Below are 19,693 nucleotides of genomic sequence, written 5' to 3'. Positions count from 1 at the left end.
GATCGAACACGCTATTTGCGAGTACTTAGAGGGAACGGAATTGAGGATTTTTTCCACAACCTTTACCTCCTCCACTTTGTCGCCCAAGGATCGCAGGTTGTTGGCAACGTTCGTGGCGCAGATGGCGAAACTGTCGAGCGTCTCGCCGTCCTTGAACGCGAGCGCCTCGAACTCCTTGCGGAGGCGCTGCGCCGTCGCGTTGCACGCGCGGTGCACCCCCATCTTCATCAGCTTGATCGCCTCCCACGCCTCAGCGGAGGTGTCCTTCGTGGCGAGGATGGGCACCAGCTCTGGTGGCACCGCACGGATCAGCGCCGATAGCGCCACCATGTCCTCGCGATCCCCCGGCTCTCCCATGCCGGTCGTGGCCTCCCAGAAGAGCTGCCAGCCGAGGCTCTGACCTCTGAAGGTGGCAATGAAGAGCTGGTGAGAGGGAAGCTCAAACATCATAGGAAGAACTACCATGCTAGCACTCCTAGGAAAAGTCCTAGGTTTGAACACAAGCTTGATTGTCGTAACGGGCCTGTCGAAGAGCTGCCAGCCGAGGCACTGATTTCTGAAGGTGGCGATGCGGAGTTGGTGAGAGGGAAGGTGAAACGTCCTAAGAAGAACTACCATACCGGCACTCCTCGGACAAGTCCTAGGTTTGAACCAAAGCATGAATATCATAACGGGCCTGTGGAAGAGCTGCCAGCCGAGGCACTGATCTCTGAAGTTGGCGACGCGGAGCTGGTGAGAGGGAAGCTGAAACATCCTAGGAAGAACTACCCTGTTGGCACTCCTCGGAGAAGTCCTAGGTTTGAACCGAAGCATGAATGTCATAACGGATCCGTGGAAGAAATGCCAGCCGAGGTTCTGACCTCTGAAGGTAGTGATGCTGAGCTGGTGAGAGGGGAAGTGAAACATTCTAGGAAGAACTTCCATACCGGTACTCCTCGGACAAGTCCTAGGTTTGAAACAAAGCATGGATGTTGTAACGGGTCTGTGGAAGAGCTGCCAGCTGAGGCTCTGACCTCTGATGGTGCTGATGCAGAGCTGGTGAGGGGGAAGGTGAAACATGCTAGGAAGGATTACCATACTGGCACTTCTAGGACAAGTCCTAGGTTTCAACTGAAGCGTGAACGGCGCAAGGGGCCCATGGAAGAACTGGCAGCCGATCACAAGAGGTTCCGCACACTAGAAGAATTAATTGCCTCTCCTGACAATGCAGAATCTGCGAAGACCCCCTCTACCGACTCTCTGAACTAAGGTAGTTGACTGAATATGATGCCCGTGAAACTTTCAAACTGTTGTTGCTCTAGATTGTCTCATGCATCTTTATGGAACCACCATTGTTGCATTAGTAGTGTGGCTGGAGCTCACAATTTGTCCCATGTATATCAGAATTAATATTCCCATTGCACCAAATCCATCTAAATTGTAACTTGTGGCTGAGTGTTGACTACAATACTTTTGATGTTCTTGTGCATTTCTGCGATATAATGTCTGACACATTGCTTCTAGTTAAAACCTCAGAAAGACTTTGAACTTGTTTTGTTTGTCATGCACATTTTGATGTACTTGGAAAAGGTACATGTCTGCTGCTACTTGGGACTAGAAAACTTTCAGATTGAAATTTGTGAAAAAAAGTGTGTTTGGTACATGAAGCCTGAAGCTATATTTTAGTTCTGTTCACAGATGAGTTTACAACTGTGAAGGCTGAACACCATCAGTACTTGAAGAATGTTGTTCCTTGGGAGTTGAGAAACAACATCAGGCTACAAGCTGAGATGTAAGTGTGCATTAATCACCAACCAGCAATAGGTTGAAATTTGTGAGTAACTGCAGTGTGAAATTTGTGAAAACTCTGATTTTTATGTGGAGGTTGGAACTATATTTAGTTGTGTTCACAGGGGAATTTACAACTGTGAATGTTGAACAACGTCAGTTATTACTACTTACTGGAAGTATTTTCTTTTTGGCGAGGGTACTTACTCGGAGTTCCGAGCCTGAGCATATACTCTTCTTGTGAGCAACTGTAAACATAATAACATTGCGGAGACATATTGTCTGAAATCGTCTCGTATTTTTCAAATACTAGTTCAGAAGACTAAAACTGTATAACTGATGATATTCAGGACAGGAGTGTTGTTGACATTGTTGGTTCAGAAACAAAGATATAACGCACCAGGGTTTATTTGAATCGTGAACGCTAACTACAAAATCCAGGTTGCTCAGAAGGAAAAAAAAACAAGCACACACAAGACTTGATGCTAACTATGAATAGAAAATTGTAGACATGCCAGCTGCATGTAACAAAAACGGTAAGAGAGCAGGCAATAGTTAGTGAGCGTGAAGAACTTCTTTTTCTTTAACTTGTTCTTGTTAAGTGAACAACCGAGAGATATTTGAAAAAAAAGGGAAAATGTTTTGCACTGTTAGAAAAGATGTTAAATGCAGGATTTTTTTTCCCTACAAATTTGACACGTCTAATATCCTTTGGGTTAAGCCGTTAAAATCCATTTGCCATAAAATAATCATTCTTACTTTGGGGGAAAAGCCATGAGTGGACATTTTTTTTAAAGTTTCAATTCTTTTCTTCTTATTGAGATACATATTTCAATTTCTAGAACAGTTGAAAGGGGCAAAAAATAACACCAGCTAGATGTATATAAGTAGTAGTTAAAAGAAGTTGATGCTAAGGGCATCTCCAAGGCGGACCGGTAAACCCCCCGCAACCGCCCGGATCGCAAAAGCCATCCAACGAGGTCCTGTATCAGTCCGCAGGGCGGTCCGGACGCGATTTCTTCCATAAAACGGAGACAAAAGTGGGGGAGGTTTGCAGGAGTCCGGACACGCGAAACGTACGAATCCGACATCCCAGGCCCACCCAAAAACCTTTCCCGGACCCCGCGACTCCATCCTCCCCATTTTCTCTCCTTCCTTCTTTCTCTCTTTCCGTTGCCGCCACTCCACCACCGCGGCCACCACGCCACATCCATGCCAGAAATCTGCGTCTCCGTCACCTCCGACGATCAAGTAGGGCTCCCCGCAGCTTCTCCTCCATCTCCGTTCAACCCCCTATTGTCCGACTGCCCCGCTAGGTACCATCCTCTACCATGCCCGACAACTGTTCGCATGTCGGAGCTAAAAACACTTGTTTCTTCTTCTTTCTAGCAATGGATTCTGATTTGGAGTACATATACGAGCAGTAGGTTGAGTTGTCCGACAGCCCGTCGGACGAGGAGTACTCCGATGAGACGGCGATGATGCAAGCAGTCCTTGAAGACGCGGAGAGTGCGGAGGAGCATGTACTCAATTTAAAGGGCATGATCAAGGGTCATCGAGTGCTCAACCGCAACGGGGCGCATGGCCATTTGACACTGATGGCCGACTACTTTGCCCCCGATGCACTCTTCCTTGACCATTTTTGTCGGCGTTTTCGGATGCGCAAGACTGTCTTTGATCGTTTGTACCATGGCTTCATGTCCCGCGATGACTACTTCTTCCTGAAGAAGGACCTCGTGGGAACGATTGGCTTCTCTGGTTACCAAAAGTGCACGGCCGCACTCCGGATGCTTGCATATGGCACGACCGCTGATTCATAGGACGAGTACCTACGGATGTCTGAGAGCACATGCGGAGATGCCATGGTTAGTTTTTGCAACTGTCGTGGTCGTGGTGTTCGGACCTCTGTACCTGAGAGAACGAACCATGGCAGACACTGAGAGGCTCCTGGCAATCTTAGAAGCAAGAGGGTGCCCAGGTTTTTGGGCTCTCTTGACCGCATGCATTGGAAATGAAAGAACCGCCTGAAGGCTTTACAAGGGCAATATCAGGATCATGTTAAGAAGCCCATCATCATTCTTAAAGCAATTGCATGCCATGATCTTTGGATTTGGCACGCTTTCTTTGGCATGCCCAATTCTCACAATGACATTAATGTGCTGCAACAATCGTCGTCGTTTGCGAGGCTGACTGAAGGAAAAGTTCCTCCTTGCCACTATACTGTCAATAGACATGAGTACAATATGGGCTATTATCTGGTTGACGGCATATATCCTCCATGGGCTACGTTTGTCAGCACCATCTCAAACTCAGCTAGCCAGAAAAGGGCTCACTTTGCCCATAGACAAGAAAGCAGCTAGAAAGGATGTCGAGAGGGCATTTGGAGTTCTTCAGGCCCGTTTTGTAGTTGTTCGTGGACCTGCAAAACAATGGGATCCGGAGACCTTGTGGGAGGTGATGACATGTTGTGTGATCATGCACAATATGATCATTGAGGATAAGGGTGACCGTGTTGCCGATGCTCTAGATTTTTGAACATGGGTGATCCTATCCAATTTCCGGACCAGAATCCGGCTACATTTGAGGAGTTTATTCAAATGCATCAATAAATTTGGCATCGACCAACTCACGAGCAGCTCAAGGAAGATACAAAATTTTAACTAGTGCTGCATGCGGCTATTTGAACTTCTGTACCCTTTGCATGCGGCTACTGATCATGCGGACTGGGGAAAACATCCGGAAGGCCGGATGTATGCGGTTACAATTGGATGCGGCCTTCTGGAGTTTTTTGAGGTCCACGGATAGATGCCGGGCGTTTTTTGCGGTTCCTGTTCAAGATGCCCTAATGGAGTAGAATAGAAGCATAATAGATACTCTTATTTTCCAGTTGAGCAACACAAACGCCATCTTATTTGAAAGGACCTGAGGAGGGTGAGGGAGTAGTAGTAGTAAGATGGATGCATTTAGACTATATTGTGTACTACTACAAACAAACAATCTGGCTCAATCTACACTACTATTAAACAAGATAACTTCACGAGGGCGGACGAAAACTCTTCTACACTACTATTAAACAAGAGAACTTCACGAGGGTGGACGAAAACTTTGCCGGTACAAACAACCGACGCCGGCACAAGTCTACATGTAAACCCACGTCCTTTTCTCAAATCTCAAAAAAAGAAGGTAACAACCCACGTTCAATTTACATGGAGAGTCATATACGGAAACAGATGAGCTAGATTAGCGGGAATCAGGCCCGGCGTCCAGATTACATGCCCCGTCGCTGCCCTGCGCAGCCGCCGAGGCACCCGATGACGACCGCGATGACGAGCTCGCAGAGTCACCCGACGACGGCCACGATGACGCGGTGTTCCCCAACACAGGTGCAGCCGCACATGCGCCCTACCACGGCTGTGACGAGGAGCTCCTCGCCGACATAGGTGCATGCTCTTCTCTGATCTGAAGTTCGAAAGGCTTTTACACCCCGCTGCCGCCAATGCTTCGTTAGGCTAGAAGAGACATCCGCGCAGACTGTACTACCCCATCACCACACACAGCTCACCCGACGATGTCAACGCGAATGAACTGCTCCGCAAATGCATGCTCCTTTGTCAACCTATTCATGTGATCCATCTTTTGTTTTGATTGAATGAAATTATGAAAAACAAGGAAAGTGTAGGAACTGGTGAATTATGGCATGACCGTATGCTAACATGATCCTTACCTGACCTAAACCTGACGTCGTTCCATGAATCCTTGTCAAATAAGCATTGTACTGACCTCACCTAAAATCAAGCTTCATATGGATAGTTCAACTCTCAGTTCCAATTCATATGAACACACATAGTCACTCTGAGGTACACCCACATGAATAGCATTACAAACTACTACATCCTGAATCATTATTGCAGGTATATATATTAATGCAAAAGGAATTCAATTGGTTGCCGAGTACTCTTAACAAAGATTTCATGCTAAACAGTGGGATGGAGTTGAACATCAAACACTACTCTGTCTGAGTTGAGGTAATAGTATTCCTTCAGTTACAATTGTGTGATAACATGCTTGACATTTACATGGTTGAAGGACTTCGTATGGCCCCGACCAGTCCCAATAGGACGCGCACCCCATTCCAGGATATAAGAAACAAACAATCCTTGGTTGATGAACATTATACAACCACCCAATTTCAGTTTTTGTACCCCAACTGCTGAATTGTGCCATCGATTGCAGACCCTAAAGAAGTAAAAAGGCAGAGGGATAGAGAGCGGTATGCACAAAATAAGGATGAGATTAATAAGAGACGACGTGAGACCTGCAAATAGAAGAAAATTGCCTCTGCTGAGATCAGTGGGGCACAAACACAGCTGGGTGTATCACAAGGTAATGAAGATGAACTTCATTCTCCATTATATATATTTCTATATATAATGTTCTAATCTTCATCTACTCAGGCAGTAATGATATTGAGAATCGTATGGAAAGGGAGCGGTATGCACGAAATAGAGAGGAAACATTAAAGCGACAGCGACAAACCCGCGAGCAAAATAAGCATATTGATGCCGTCCTTGATGGCAGTAACATTGTAACGCAAGTGCCGGCTACTGGACAATCTGCAGTCATCACACAACTATAGAACATAACAAGTGCAGGGGGTGCAGTACCAAATTCTGTTCATTTGACCAGAGACAATGTGGACGATGAGTCCGATTGGTTGCACAGAAATGATGCGTACCAGATGCAACGGAATTCAAGATGACTGACACCCACACAAATGTCACTAGATGAGAACCCCCAACTCAGTACAATCGATAACCTACATATGCCAGAAGAGTCTTCTAAAAAAAGGGTTAGTTGTTTGATTTATTAATGGTGCTAAATTATCTGGTGTTTATTTCTTCTCTATTTTGCCATTCTATTTTCTATTCAGGTACAGATCCTTCTTATGGCAATAAACCTCTATCGATCCAACGTAATGATATTACTCCAGGGATGGAACCATCCCCAGATGCAGGTCAAACCACTCATAATCAAATTGGTACGTTTTTGTGGTACCACCCTCCATAAAAAGGGTCCATCTCTTTTGCTTACTCTTTTGTGCCAAATAAATGTTTTCAGCCAACGACCACGCCAAAGATGCATATGGACTACTGGAGCCCGATGTCCACACGAGAAACATTGATGGTCTGCGTAATGTCATTTTTAGTTTCATCTTCCCATTATGCATAACATCAAATGAGCATCATTTACTACTCCTAACGCAATATTATTCAATATTCACAAATAGAATGCTTGGGAGACGAGAACCTAGGAGAAAAAACTGGAGATGTGGACCATGATGAAGAAGCTAGGATCTTTGGCCAACCAGGTTTATTGTTGCTATCATGAGTTACCAGTACAATATAATATTAGTAATATGGTTTCTATGTGAACTTTAATTAATGCATATGTCAATTTAGCTCCAGTTATTTATTTTCAATCCTACCAAGTGGAGCAACATGATGGTGATGGAGCTCCCAATAATGATGCCCATGACAGAGTTTACATGAACCTGCCCAAAAAGCATCGTGTGCTTAGAAAAGTTAGTGATTGTCGCCATTGTGGAGCATTGCGATTTCAATATGATAGGCATGTGTTTGCTGCAGAAAGGGGAAAGTGGATGTATTTACTCTAGATGTTTGTGAGGAGTTAAAATGGTTGTTTACAAGTCAAGATGATGAGGATGCTAAATATTACAGAGAAAATATACGATATTTCAACTCCCACTTCTCATTCACAAATCTGGGAGTCACCCTTGATCGTCGAGTCAGCACCGCAGCAGAAACTGGCGTATATACATTTCGCGCGTGTGGGGGGTTGTACCACGCTCTTGATGATCTGGAGTCTGGTGATAATGACCCTCGACATTTGCAGCTATATATTTGTGATACAGATGAAAACTTGTTTCACAAGGTTAAGAGGTCTCCAAATATTAGGTTAGATGTCATACCGAAGATTCTGCCAATACTAGAGCATAACCCTTATGCTCAAGTATTTAAAAGCCTCGGCGCTGTTCCGAATCTAGATGAATACATGATCTCATTAAATACCGATATCAAGTTGATCAACGAAGGTACAATGCGCCAACAACTTCTCAGGTAGCAGCAATATGTGTTGAAGGGAGCGACCCACAAAAAACCTTTGATAGAAGTCTTATCGTGTACGGGAAAGGAGAGTGTCCCCTGTATATTAGAGCATACTATGGATTCTACGACCCTTTGTCATATCCACTATTCTTCCCACATGGGAAGATCGGTTGGAATCGTTTGATGCCATATATTGGGGCCGCCGATGACACAAACCAAGATTCAGTGAATGATTCTGCACGACAAGAGTACCTAACCTATGTTCTTTCTTCAGGTATAATGTTCATAATTGATTTATACATTTTAATCAAAGTTAAACTTATTCAGTAATCCATCTTGCAGACGATAACATGATTAGAGAACAACTTGGTCATGACGCAAGACATCAAGACCAGGCCACTGATTTAGCTGCAGGTATTGGACGTGATTGCTATTTTTATATTCTTATGATTCTGTTATACCTGATTTATGTTCATTATTGATTTATACATATTAATCATGGTAAGCCTTATTTAGTATTCATCTTTCAGACAATAACATGGTTATAGAACAACTTGATCATGGCGGCCGACATGAAGACCAGGCCACTGATTTAGCCGCAGGTAGTAGACCAAAATTATGTTCATTACTGATTTATAAATATTAATCAAAGTTAACCTTATTTGGTATCCATCTTTCAGACGGTAACATGATTAAAGAAGAACTTGGTCATGGCGCAGGGCATGAAGACCAATCCACTGATTTAGCTGCAGGTATTGGACGCGATTCCTATTTTTATATTCTTATGATTCTATATACCAACTTTAATGTTGTTAAACAATTTTTAGATGACTACGAGGATAACCCGGATGAGGATTTTGGTGACAATGAGATGAATGCCACAAAATCAAGGAAATATGTTAGCGCGAGGGAGTACTATGCCTTCAAAACTGCAGGTCTGGAAGAAGCTTTTTAACATCATCTTGTTTGGGGGGCGCCTGTTCCAACAATGGGCGGTTGACATGTACATCAAGATTGAGACAATGAGGCTTGACTGGTACTCAAAGCCAGCAAATCAAAAGGTCATACGAGCTGACCTCTACCAGGTAACGTGCTTGTGTTTATACTATTAAATTGTATTACAAATGCCACTCGTTGCTTCAACATGCTATACTAATTGGCGTCAAATATTGATTTATTATAGGGCCTTGTTGACACCGTCATCGCTGGTGAGTCACACGGTGATCGTATTGGCAAGAGAATCGTGCTTCCACGTACCTTTCCTGGTGGTGACCGTGACATGCAGCGCAGGTTCCTGGATGCAATGGCAATAGTTCAACGATGGGGTAAACTGGATTATTTTATCACGATGACATGCAATCCCTACTGGGAGGAGATAACTATTGAATTGTTGCCTGGACAGCTGCCACAAGACCGTCCAGACCTTGTGGCAAGAGTATACAGAGCTAAACAATGATCCATGATGGACTTACTGATTAAGGGTAAGCATTTTGGAGAAGTTGCGGCTTATGTAAATGTCACTGAGTTTCAGAAACGAGGCCTCCCTCATGAGCATATACTTCTAATCATGAAAGCAAAAAGTAAGTTAAGGACCCCGGATGACTATGATCGGGTGATATCGGCAGAGATACCCGCCAAAAATAAATATCCTATTCTCCATGATCTGGTGGTCAAACACATGTTGCATGGTCCATGTGGCGCGCTCAAGAAAAGTTGCCCTTGCATGATAGATGGACAATGTCGGTTTCATTACCCGCGAGATTTCTGTGATGCTACATTACAAGGGAAAGACTCATATCCCATCTATAGGAGGGATGATGGGGTGAGAGTTAGGATCAGAGGAGCAGATTTGGACAATAGATGGGTGGTCCCTTACAACCCCTTTCTGCTGATGACATACAACTGTCACATAAATGTCGAAGCATGCTCGAACATAGGCAGTGAAGTACTTATTCAAGTACATCTACAAAGGGCATGATAAGGCATCATTTGTGTTCGAGCAGGATATTATCAATGATGGGGGAATCATTCATGAAATTCGACAATATAGGAATGCACGCTATATATCTCCTCTGGAAGCTATCTATAGGATTTTTGGCTTTAAAATGTTTGGTGTCAGCCCAGCTGTGTTGCAGCTCCAGCTTCATTTGCCAAACATGCATACAGTCGCATTTCAGGCTTATGAAAATGTGGAAGATGTTGTCGCTCGGCCATCTTCTTCCAAAGCCATGCTTACCGAGTACTTTGGGATGAACCAAAAGTAACCAGAGGCACGAAAATTGTTGTACAGAGAGTTCCCAGAACATTATAGGTCGATAGCCGGTAATAAGAAGGGTCAACCGATAAAAAAATTAGAGATTACAGATTGGAAGATTGGTGCATGCACACCATGCTGAAGGAGATAGGTACTACTTGCGGGTGCTCCTAAACCATGTACGACCACTTCAGTTGATGATTTAAAAACAATAAATGGCAAGCCATGCGGGTCCTTCAGAGAGGCGTGTGAGCAATTAGGCCTCATTAAGCACGACAGGACACTTGATGATTGCATGACAGAGGCAGCGACATTTCAAATGCCTTCTACTCTTAGACGGTTGTTTGCGAATATACTGGTATTCTGTGAGGCAACACAAATCCATCAATTGTAGGACAAACATCTAGCATCCATGTCTGAAGATTATCGCCGTACTAAATCGAATGAGGAAGGACTTGAGCAAATGGTCCTTAGGGATATCAGGGGTCTGCTGCAAACCATGGGAAATGATATTAAACTCTATGGACTTCCAGATCTGGTTGACGCAGATGGTTCTTCTAACATTGACAATACAGAGGTAACAGAGGAGAGACAGGTCAAAGTGGACCAAGAACATCTAGATCGATTCAGCTGTTTGAACAATGAGCAACTATCTGGTTTCAATGACATAATGGATCATGTGACGAACCAAAAAAGGCAGATATTCTTTGTTGACGGTCCAGGAGGAACTAGGAAGACGTACATGTACAAGGCGTTGCTTGCACAGGTCCGTTCGATGGGCCTAATAGCGATCGCAACTGCTACATCAGTTATAGAAATGAAAAAGTACAGACTTTAAATGTGTCACACTTGTTATTCCGTTCATGTTCAGATTACTTACACCATTCATTTGGGAACATAGAAATTTCAATTTATTCTGTCAATTCCAGAACATAAGATTGCTATACCAGCAAAATGTAAGCTAGTGGTACCATTGACAGAAATAATGAAATATTGCAATATTATGATGGCTATTTTTCTTTGAAGTGCATATGTGATTGTTCGACCTCAGTCTCAAATATAACTGGTTGAATTGACAAGCGCACGTGAACTAACTAAATCGAAACGATCCATCTAACACATAAATTGAAGAAAGAAGTGTCAATTTCAGTCTTGACTGGACGTGGTCATCATGGAGTAATAAGTATTCTCAGTTGGCGACGAAGTAAGTATATTTACCTTTATGACAACATGTTGCTATTTTAACATGAGTTTATATTATCTCCTATAACCAAGGTGTGCACTTGATATTGCATATCATAGACACATACATACATTGCATAAGTGCTAAAAAGCATCTACAGATGAGGTCAGGAGGAAGTGTGTTCTTAGAGAATGCATGCATCTCTAAGATGATAAAGGAATTTAACTCTATACGGTATGATGCACCAAGATGGGTATTAAACAGAGCTATAACTTATTTGGAACATGATATGGTGAGTCACAGTTCCGTGCATATTTGTATGAATTCAATCAAGGACAAATGTTTGTATGCATGAGACCTAAACTAACAAAACTCTATTTTCAGATATTCATTCCAGTAAACATTGAAAACTTTCCCTGGTACCTAGCAGTTATAAATACCAGGTTGCAATGTATCCAGGTGCTCGACTCACTAGGCCCAGGAAAGAACCGCAATGACCTGACCGTTATGGTTAGTTATTAGTCCCACCGCAACATCTTTTGATAAGAAGATTTTTCTCATTCTTTGATTATGATGCTAATACATTGTCATTTATTCATGCAACAGCTGGAAGGACTGGAACATATATTCCAATACGCATTGCTTCAAATTGAACTAAAATCTGATAAGTGGAAAAAGTTAAACATCACAACATGGCGAAGGGAAGAATGTATTAAGAGCAGACTCCAGACAGATGGGTATATACCTCTTCTAATTCAAACTTGCTACTCCCATCCCCTTTCGGCACATCCTTCTCCCTCGGGGTATCTGAACCATTAAGGATCGCATCATCAACACAGACACCAACAAAGAGGATGAAAGGAAAATCATAGGCTTGGAAGAAAGCTTACTCTTTTTTTACTGAACGATTAACAGGCTCCTGCAAGTTGGCAAGCAGGGACCTGCAGTGTCTCGGACCTTCCCGGCCCCATTGGCTGCTGCCACGCCCGATACACAACCAGGCAGCAATGGCAACGGCGAAGGCAGCGCCGCATGGAACACGCCATGGCCCCTGAACAGCTAACCCTATGGGCCGAACATTGCACACAGTGAAGCTATAAAGCGATTTGACAGGGAGGAGCAGGCAACGGGGCCGAAGAGACTAACTTGGACCCGGACGGGCGAGGAGAAGCACAGGGAGGGTCCTGAGTAGGAGCACAACACGCGGAGGTCTTTGTAGTCATCCTAAGCAAGATGGAAATCAAGATGGGATCGGAGAGCAGAGCATCTGGATCGAGGGAAGAAGAAGGGTTGGAACCTGACCTGCATGGCGTCCCGAGCAGGGGGGGGGGGGGGGGGGGGGGGGTTTGTGGCGCGGCGAGTGCATCAGGACGAGGGAGGGCCCCGACGTCGCCGGCGAGCATGCCGAGCTTGAGCGCCCCGGCATCGCCAGGAGGATGCAAGCCCCGGCGTCACCGGATGGGAAGAAGGGGCGGGCCAGATGAGGGGCCTGCGCGTCCGCCCGCGAGTGCATCTGCACAAGGAAGGGGTCCGGTGTCACCAGCGAGCATGCCGAGCTTGAGCGCCGCGGCATCGCTAGGAGGAGGCATGCCCCAACGTCACTGGATAGGAAGAAGGGGCGGGGCAGAGGAGGGGCCTACGCGTCCGCCGGCTGTGCTAACGAAGGGGGGGGGGGGGGGGGGGGGGGCAGAGCAGGGGCCGACGGAAGAAGGGGAGACGGCCACCAGACAGCTCCGGCCGTGGATGGGGATCACGTTGTAGATAAGGCAAGAGGGAGTGAGGGAAGAATGGGGAAGAGAGACTGAGGGATGGTGAGTGAGTGCGGCATTGTCCCAAAAAAATTCTTCTAAGAAAATCCATTATACTCTCTGTTCCTAAATACAACTCTTTTTACATATTCTAATATGAACTACATCACTCTACAGTACGTCTATATTCATCGGTATGTAACCTATATTCAAATTTCTAAAATGACTTATATTTAGGAACGGAGAAAATATTTCATAGGTTTTCATAGGGCATGTCCGGTTCACCAACGTGGATGCGATTTTTTGTTTTTATAAGGCTTGCTACAGATCATTTGATGATTTAAAAAATTATACATCTCTATAAAAAAGATAAACTTTATTGAGTATATTTAAATTTTGCAATCATGCAGGTCATCTTGTGGTCTGTGGATGATAAATTTTATGGAGTACTTCACAGGCAATATTTTGGCTGACACTCCTACACAAGTATTTTTCACTTTGCATCATTATACTTATTTTATGCTGTATCACTATTTAACTCTTAATTACTATTTAATAGGAACATATGATAGATTTTAGAACAAAACTAGCTGTCATTTTAGTGGACTTGGAATTGAACGATGATAATATAAGAAATCGAGACATGGAAGATGACAAAGACAACACAGATCCCACGGATTGTATGATTCTGGATAAAATTGCTACCTCTTGAGCACTGCGTTGGTTTTGCCTTGAAGAGGAAAGGGTGATGCAGCAAAGTAGCGTAAGTATTTCCCTCAGTTTTTGAGAACCAAGGTATCAATCCAGTAGGAGGCTACACGCAAGTTCCTCGTACCTACAAAAACAAACAAGAACCTCGCAACCAACGCGATAAAGGGGTTGTCAATCCCTTCATGACCACTTGCGAAAGTGAGATCTGATAGAGATAATAAGATAAGATAAATATTTTTGGTATTTTTATGATATATATTGGAAAGTAAAGATTGCAAAATAAAGTAGATTGGAAACTTATATGTCGGGGGCCATAGGTTTCACTAGTGGCTTCTCTCAAGATAGCATAAGTATTATGGTGGGTGAACAAATTACTGTCGAGCAATTGATAGAATTGTGCATAGTTATGAGAATATCTAGGCATGATCATGTATATAGGCATCACGTCCGCGACAAGTAAATCGAAACTATTCTGCATCTACTACTATTACTCCACACATCAACCGCTATCCAGCATGCATCTAGAGTATTAAGTTCATAAGAACAGAGTAACGCATTAGGCAAGATGACATGATGTAGAGGGATAAACTCAAGCAATATGATATAAACCCCATATTTTTATCCTTGATGGCAACAACACAATACGTGTCTTGCTGCCCCTGCTGTCACTGGGAAAGGACACCGCAAGATTGAACCCAAAGCTAAGCACTTCTCCCATTGCAAGAAAGATCAATATAGTAGGCCAAACCAAACTGATAATTCGAAGAGACTTGCAAAGATAACCAATCATACATAAAACAATTCAGAGGAGATTCAAATATTTCTCATAGATAAACTTGATCATAAACCCACAATTCATCGGATCTCGACAAACACACCGCAAAAAGAGTTACATCGAATAGATCTCCAAGAAGATCGAGGATAAGATTGTATTGAGATTCAAATAGAGAGAAGAAGCCATCTAGCTGATAACTATGGACTCGAAGGTCTGTGGTAAACTACTTACAACTCATCGGAGAGGTGTTGGCGTTGATGTAGAAGCCCTCCGTGATCGATTCCCCCTCCGACGGAGCGCCGGAAAAGGCTCCAAGATGGGATCTCACGGGAACAGAAGGTTACGGTGATGGAAATAGGGTTTCGTGGTGCTCCTCAATGTTTTCGGGGTATGTAGATATAAATAGGAGAAGGAAGTCGATCAGGGGAGCCACGAGGGGCCCACGAGGCTGGGGGGCGCGCCCACCCCCCAAGGGCGCGCCTCCCTGCCTTGTGGCTTCCTCGATTGCTTCTTGACGTCCACTCCAAGTCTCCTGGATTGCGTTTGTTCCAAAAATAACTCTCCCGAAGGTTTCATTCCGTTTGGACTCCGTTTGATATTCCTTTTCTGTGAAACACTGAAATAGGCAAAAAAATATCAATTTGGGTTGGGCCTCCGGTTCATAGGTTAGTCCCAAAAATGATATAAAAGTGTTTAGTAAAGCCCATAAACATCCAAAACAGGTAATATAATAGCATGGAACAATCAAGAATTATAGATACGTTGGATACATATCAAGTATCCCTAAGCTTAATTCCTGCTCGTCCTCGAGTAGGTAAATGATAAAAACAGAATTTTTGATGTGGAATGCTACCTAGGATATTTCTCAATGTAACTTTCTTTATTGTGGCAATGTTCAGATCCAAATGATTCAAGATAAAAGTTTAATATTGACATAAGAGTAATAATACTTCAAGCATACTAACAAAGTAATCATGTCATCTCAAAATAACATGGCCAAAGAAAGCTATCCCTACAAAATCATATAGTCTGGCTATGCTCTATCTTCATCACACAAAATATTTAAATCATGCACAACCCTGATGACAAGCCAAACAATTGTTTCATACTTTTGATGTTCTCAAACCTTTTCAATTTTCACGCAATACATGAGCGTGAGCCATGGACATAGCACTATATGTGGAATAGAATGGTGGTTGTGGATACGACAAAAAAAGAGAAGATAGTCTCACATCAACTAGGCATATCAACGGGCTTTGGAGATGCCCATCAATAGATATCAATGTGAGTGAGTAGGGATTGCCATGCAACAGATGCACTAGAGCTATAAGTGTATGAAAGCTCAACAAAAGAAACTAAGTGCGTGTGCGTCCAACTTGCTTGCTCATGAAAACCTAGGGCGTTTTGAGGAAGCCCATCATTGGAATATACAAGCCAAGTTCTATAATAAAAAATTCCCACTAGTATATGAAAGTGACAACATAGGAGACTCTCTATCATGAAGATCATAGTGCTACTTTGAAGCACAAGTGTGGAAAAGGATAGTAACATTGTCCCTTCTCTCTTTTGCTCTCATTTTTTTGGTGGGCTTCTTTGGCCACTTTTATTTTTCATAAAGTCCGGAGTCTCATCCCAACTTGTGGGGGAATCATAGTCTCCATCATCCTTTCCTCACTCGGGACAATGCTCTAATAATGAAGATCATCACACTTTTATTTACTTACAACTCAATACTTAGAACAAAATATGACTCTATGTGGATGCCTCTAGCGGTGTACCGAGATATGCAATGAATCAAGAGTGACATGTATGAAAGAATTATGAAGGTGGCTTTTCCACAAATAAGATGTCAACTACATGATCATGCAAGGCAATATGACAATGATGGAGCGTGTCATAATAAACGGAACGGTGGAAAGTTGCATGGCTATATATCTCGGAATGGCTATGGAAATGCCATAATAGGTAGGTATGGTGGCTGTTTTGAGGAAGGTATATGGTGGGTATATGGTACCGGCAAAAGTTGTGCGGCACAAGGGAGGCTAGCAATGGTGGAAGGGTGAGAGTGCGTATAATCCATGGACTCAACATTAGCCATAAAGAACTCACATACTTATTGCAAAAATCAATTAGTTATCAAAACAAAGTACTACGCACATGCTCCTAGGGGGATAGATTTGTAGGAAAAGACCATCGCTCGTCCCTGACCGCCACTCATAAGGAAGACAATCAATAAATAAATCGTGCTCCAACTTCATCACATAACGGTTCACCATACGTGCATGCTACGGGAATCACAAACTTTTATCACAAGTATTCCTCAAATTCACAACTACCCAACTAGCATGACTCTAATATTACCATCCTCATATCTCAAAACAATCATCAAGCATCAAATTGATCATAGCATTCAATGCACTATATATGATAGTTTTTATTATACCCAACTTGGATGCCCATCATATTAGGACTAATTTTATAACCAAAGAAAATATCATGCTGTTCTGAAAGACTCTCAAAATAATATAAGTGAAGCATGAGAGATCAATAATTTCTACAAAATAAAACCACCGCCGTGCTCTAAAAATATATAAGCGAAGCACTAGAGCAAAATTGTCTAGCTCAAAAGATATAAGTGAAGCACATAGAGTATTCTAATAAATTCCAATTCATGTGTGTCTCTCACAAAAGGTGTGTATAGCAAGGATTATTGTGTTAAACTAAAAATAAAAGACTCAAATCATACAAGATGCTCCAAGCAAAACACATATCATGTGGTGGATAAAAGTATAGCTCCAAGTAAAGTTACCGATAGACGAAGACGAAAGAGGGGATGCCTTCCGGGGCATCCCCAAGCTTAGGCTTTTGGTTGTCCTTGAATTTAACTTGGGGTGCCTTGGGAATCCCCAAGCTTAGGCTCTTGCCACTCCTTATCCCATAGTCCATCAAATCTTTACCCAAAACTTGAAAACATCACAATACAAAACTCAAAAGAAAATCTCATGAGCTCTGTTAGTGCAAGAAAGCAAACCACTACTTTAAGGTACTGTAATGAACTCATGTTTATTTATATTGGTGTTAAACCCCTACTGTATTCCAACTTCTCTATGGTTCATACCCCCCGATACTAGCCATAGATTCAATAAAATAAGCAAACAACACACGAAAAACAGAATCTGTCAAAAACAGAACAGTCTGTAGCAATCTGTAACTTTCGAATACTTATGGCACACTAAAAATCCTAACAAACTAGGAAGTCCTAGGAAATTTGTCTATTAATCTACTGCAAAAAGAATCAACTAAAAAGCACGTCCTGTGATTTATTAAAATTATTCTCGTTCGCGCAAAAGTTTCTGTTTTTCAGCAAGATCAAATTAACTATCACCCAAGATGATCCTATAGGTTCTACTTGGCACAAACACTAATTAAAACATAAAACCACATCTAAAAAGAGGCTAGATGAATTATTTATTACTAAACAGGAACAAAAAGGAAGGAACAAAAATAAAATTGGGTTGCCTCCCAACAAGCGCTATCGTTTAACGCCCCTAGCTAGGCATAAAAGCGAGAATAGATCTAAGTATTGCCATCTTTGGTATTCAATTCTTCAATAGAACACTTATAACCCTTAGGAGTTTCCTTCTTTTTAGTAATGATTAAACTCCTAGGCAAGAAATCAAGAGATTCCTTTGTAGCAAAAGGTTCCTTAATGAAAACGAGAAAGTTGGGATGAACACTTATTGGTTTGAGATCCGCATTTTCCTTACTAGAAGATTCACCCTTATTTTTAGGAACATACATTAATTTGGCAATTTTTGTAGGAGGCGTTGGAGTATTTTTACAGATGAAAATGCAGACCCTAAGTTGGTAATAATATCCTCAATTTTTGTAGGAGGCGTTGGAGTATTTTTCACCGATTCTTGTATAATCTTGATCTATTCTTTCGTTAACTATAGGTTCCTTCTCTTTAAAAAGTTTCAGAGTAATTCCAACCTTAGATCCATATTGGGTAATTTGGTTGTGGATCTCAATGGTGGCAACTTTATTTTCAATAATTTCAAGCTTTTGCATCATATGTTCTAAAGTTAAAACAGTTCCATTAACCAAAAGAGGTGGTGGACCAAACAAATCTAACATAGCATTATAAGCATCAAAAGTATGGCTACCCAAAAAATTCCCTCCGGTAATGGTATCAAGAATGCATCTATTCCAAGGAGTAATGCCTACATAAAAATTGCGAAGAAGAACAGAAGTAGATTGCTTCCTGGTAGATCTATTTTGAGCATTGCAAATTCTATGCCAAGCATCTTTTTGATTTTCTCCCTCCCTTTGTTTAAAATTAAGAACTTCATGATCAGTAGTACTAACGATGATAGGAGGACTAGCCATGATGACGAAATAAACGATCTAACACACGATCACACAAGAGACAAGCGAAAAAAGAGGCGAACGGAAAAGAGAGGGCGAATAAAACGGCAAGGGTGAAGTGGGGGAGAGGAAAACGAGAGGCAAATGGCAAATAATGTAATGCGAGGGAGATTAGTTTGTGATGGGTACTTGGTGTGTCTTGACTTGGGCGAAGACCACCCCAGCAACGGCGCCAGAAATCCTTCTTGCTACCTCTTGAGCACTGCGTTGGTTTTCCCTTGAAGAGGAAAGGGTGATGCAGCAAAGTAGCGTAAGTATTTCCCTTAGTGTTTGAGAACCAAGGTATCAATCCAGTAGGAGGCTACACGCAAGTCCCTCGTACCTACAAAAACAAACAAGAACCTCGCAACCAATGCGATAAAGGGGTTGTCAATCCCTTCACAGCCACTTGCGAAAGTGAGATCTGATAAAGATGATAAGATAAGATAAATATTTTTGGTATTTTTATGATATAGATTGGAAAGTAAAGATTGCAAAGTAAGTAGATTAGAAACTTATATGATGGAAAATAGACCCGGGGGCCATAGGTTTCACTAGTGGCTTCTCTCAAGATAGCATAAGTATTACGGTGGGTGAACAAATTGCTGTCGAGCAATTGATAGAAAAGTGCATAGTTATGAAAATATCTAGGCATGATCATGTATATAGGCATCACGTCCGCGACAAGTAGATCGAAACGATTCTGCATCTACTACTATTACT

The 19,693-nt window shown here is 42.6% G+C and overlaps 1 long non-coding RNA gene across 2 annotated transcripts; it reads right to left on the bottom strand.

The window, feature by feature from the left end:
• Window positions 1-5,655: 5,655 nt before the first annotated feature.
• LOC123068408 (uncharacterized) lies at window positions 5,656-12,674 on the bottom strand. Of its 2 annotated transcripts, XR_006431739.1 has the most exons (4): window positions 12,632-12,674; window positions 12,476-12,553; window positions 12,220-12,394; window positions 5,656-12,136 (listed from the first exon to the last, which is right to left on the bottom strand). It is a non-coding gene; the product is annotated as an uncharacterized lncRNA (long non-coding RNA). The 2 variants fall into 2 exon arrangements; XR_006431738.1 differs by having other exon boundaries at window positions 12,220-12,553.
• Between the last annotated feature and the right edge of the window lie 7,019 nt (window positions 12,675-19,693).

Source organism: Triticum aestivum, chromosome 3B, assembly GCF_018294505.1.
Source record: "Triticum aestivum cultivar Chinese Spring chromosome 3B, IWGSC CS RefSeq v2.1, whole genome shotgun sequence".
Taxonomy (NCBI): Eukaryota; Viridiplantae; Streptophyta; class Magnoliopsida; order Poales; family Poaceae; genus Triticum; species Triticum aestivum.
This window is presented reverse-complemented; position numbering and strand designations above follow the sequence as displayed.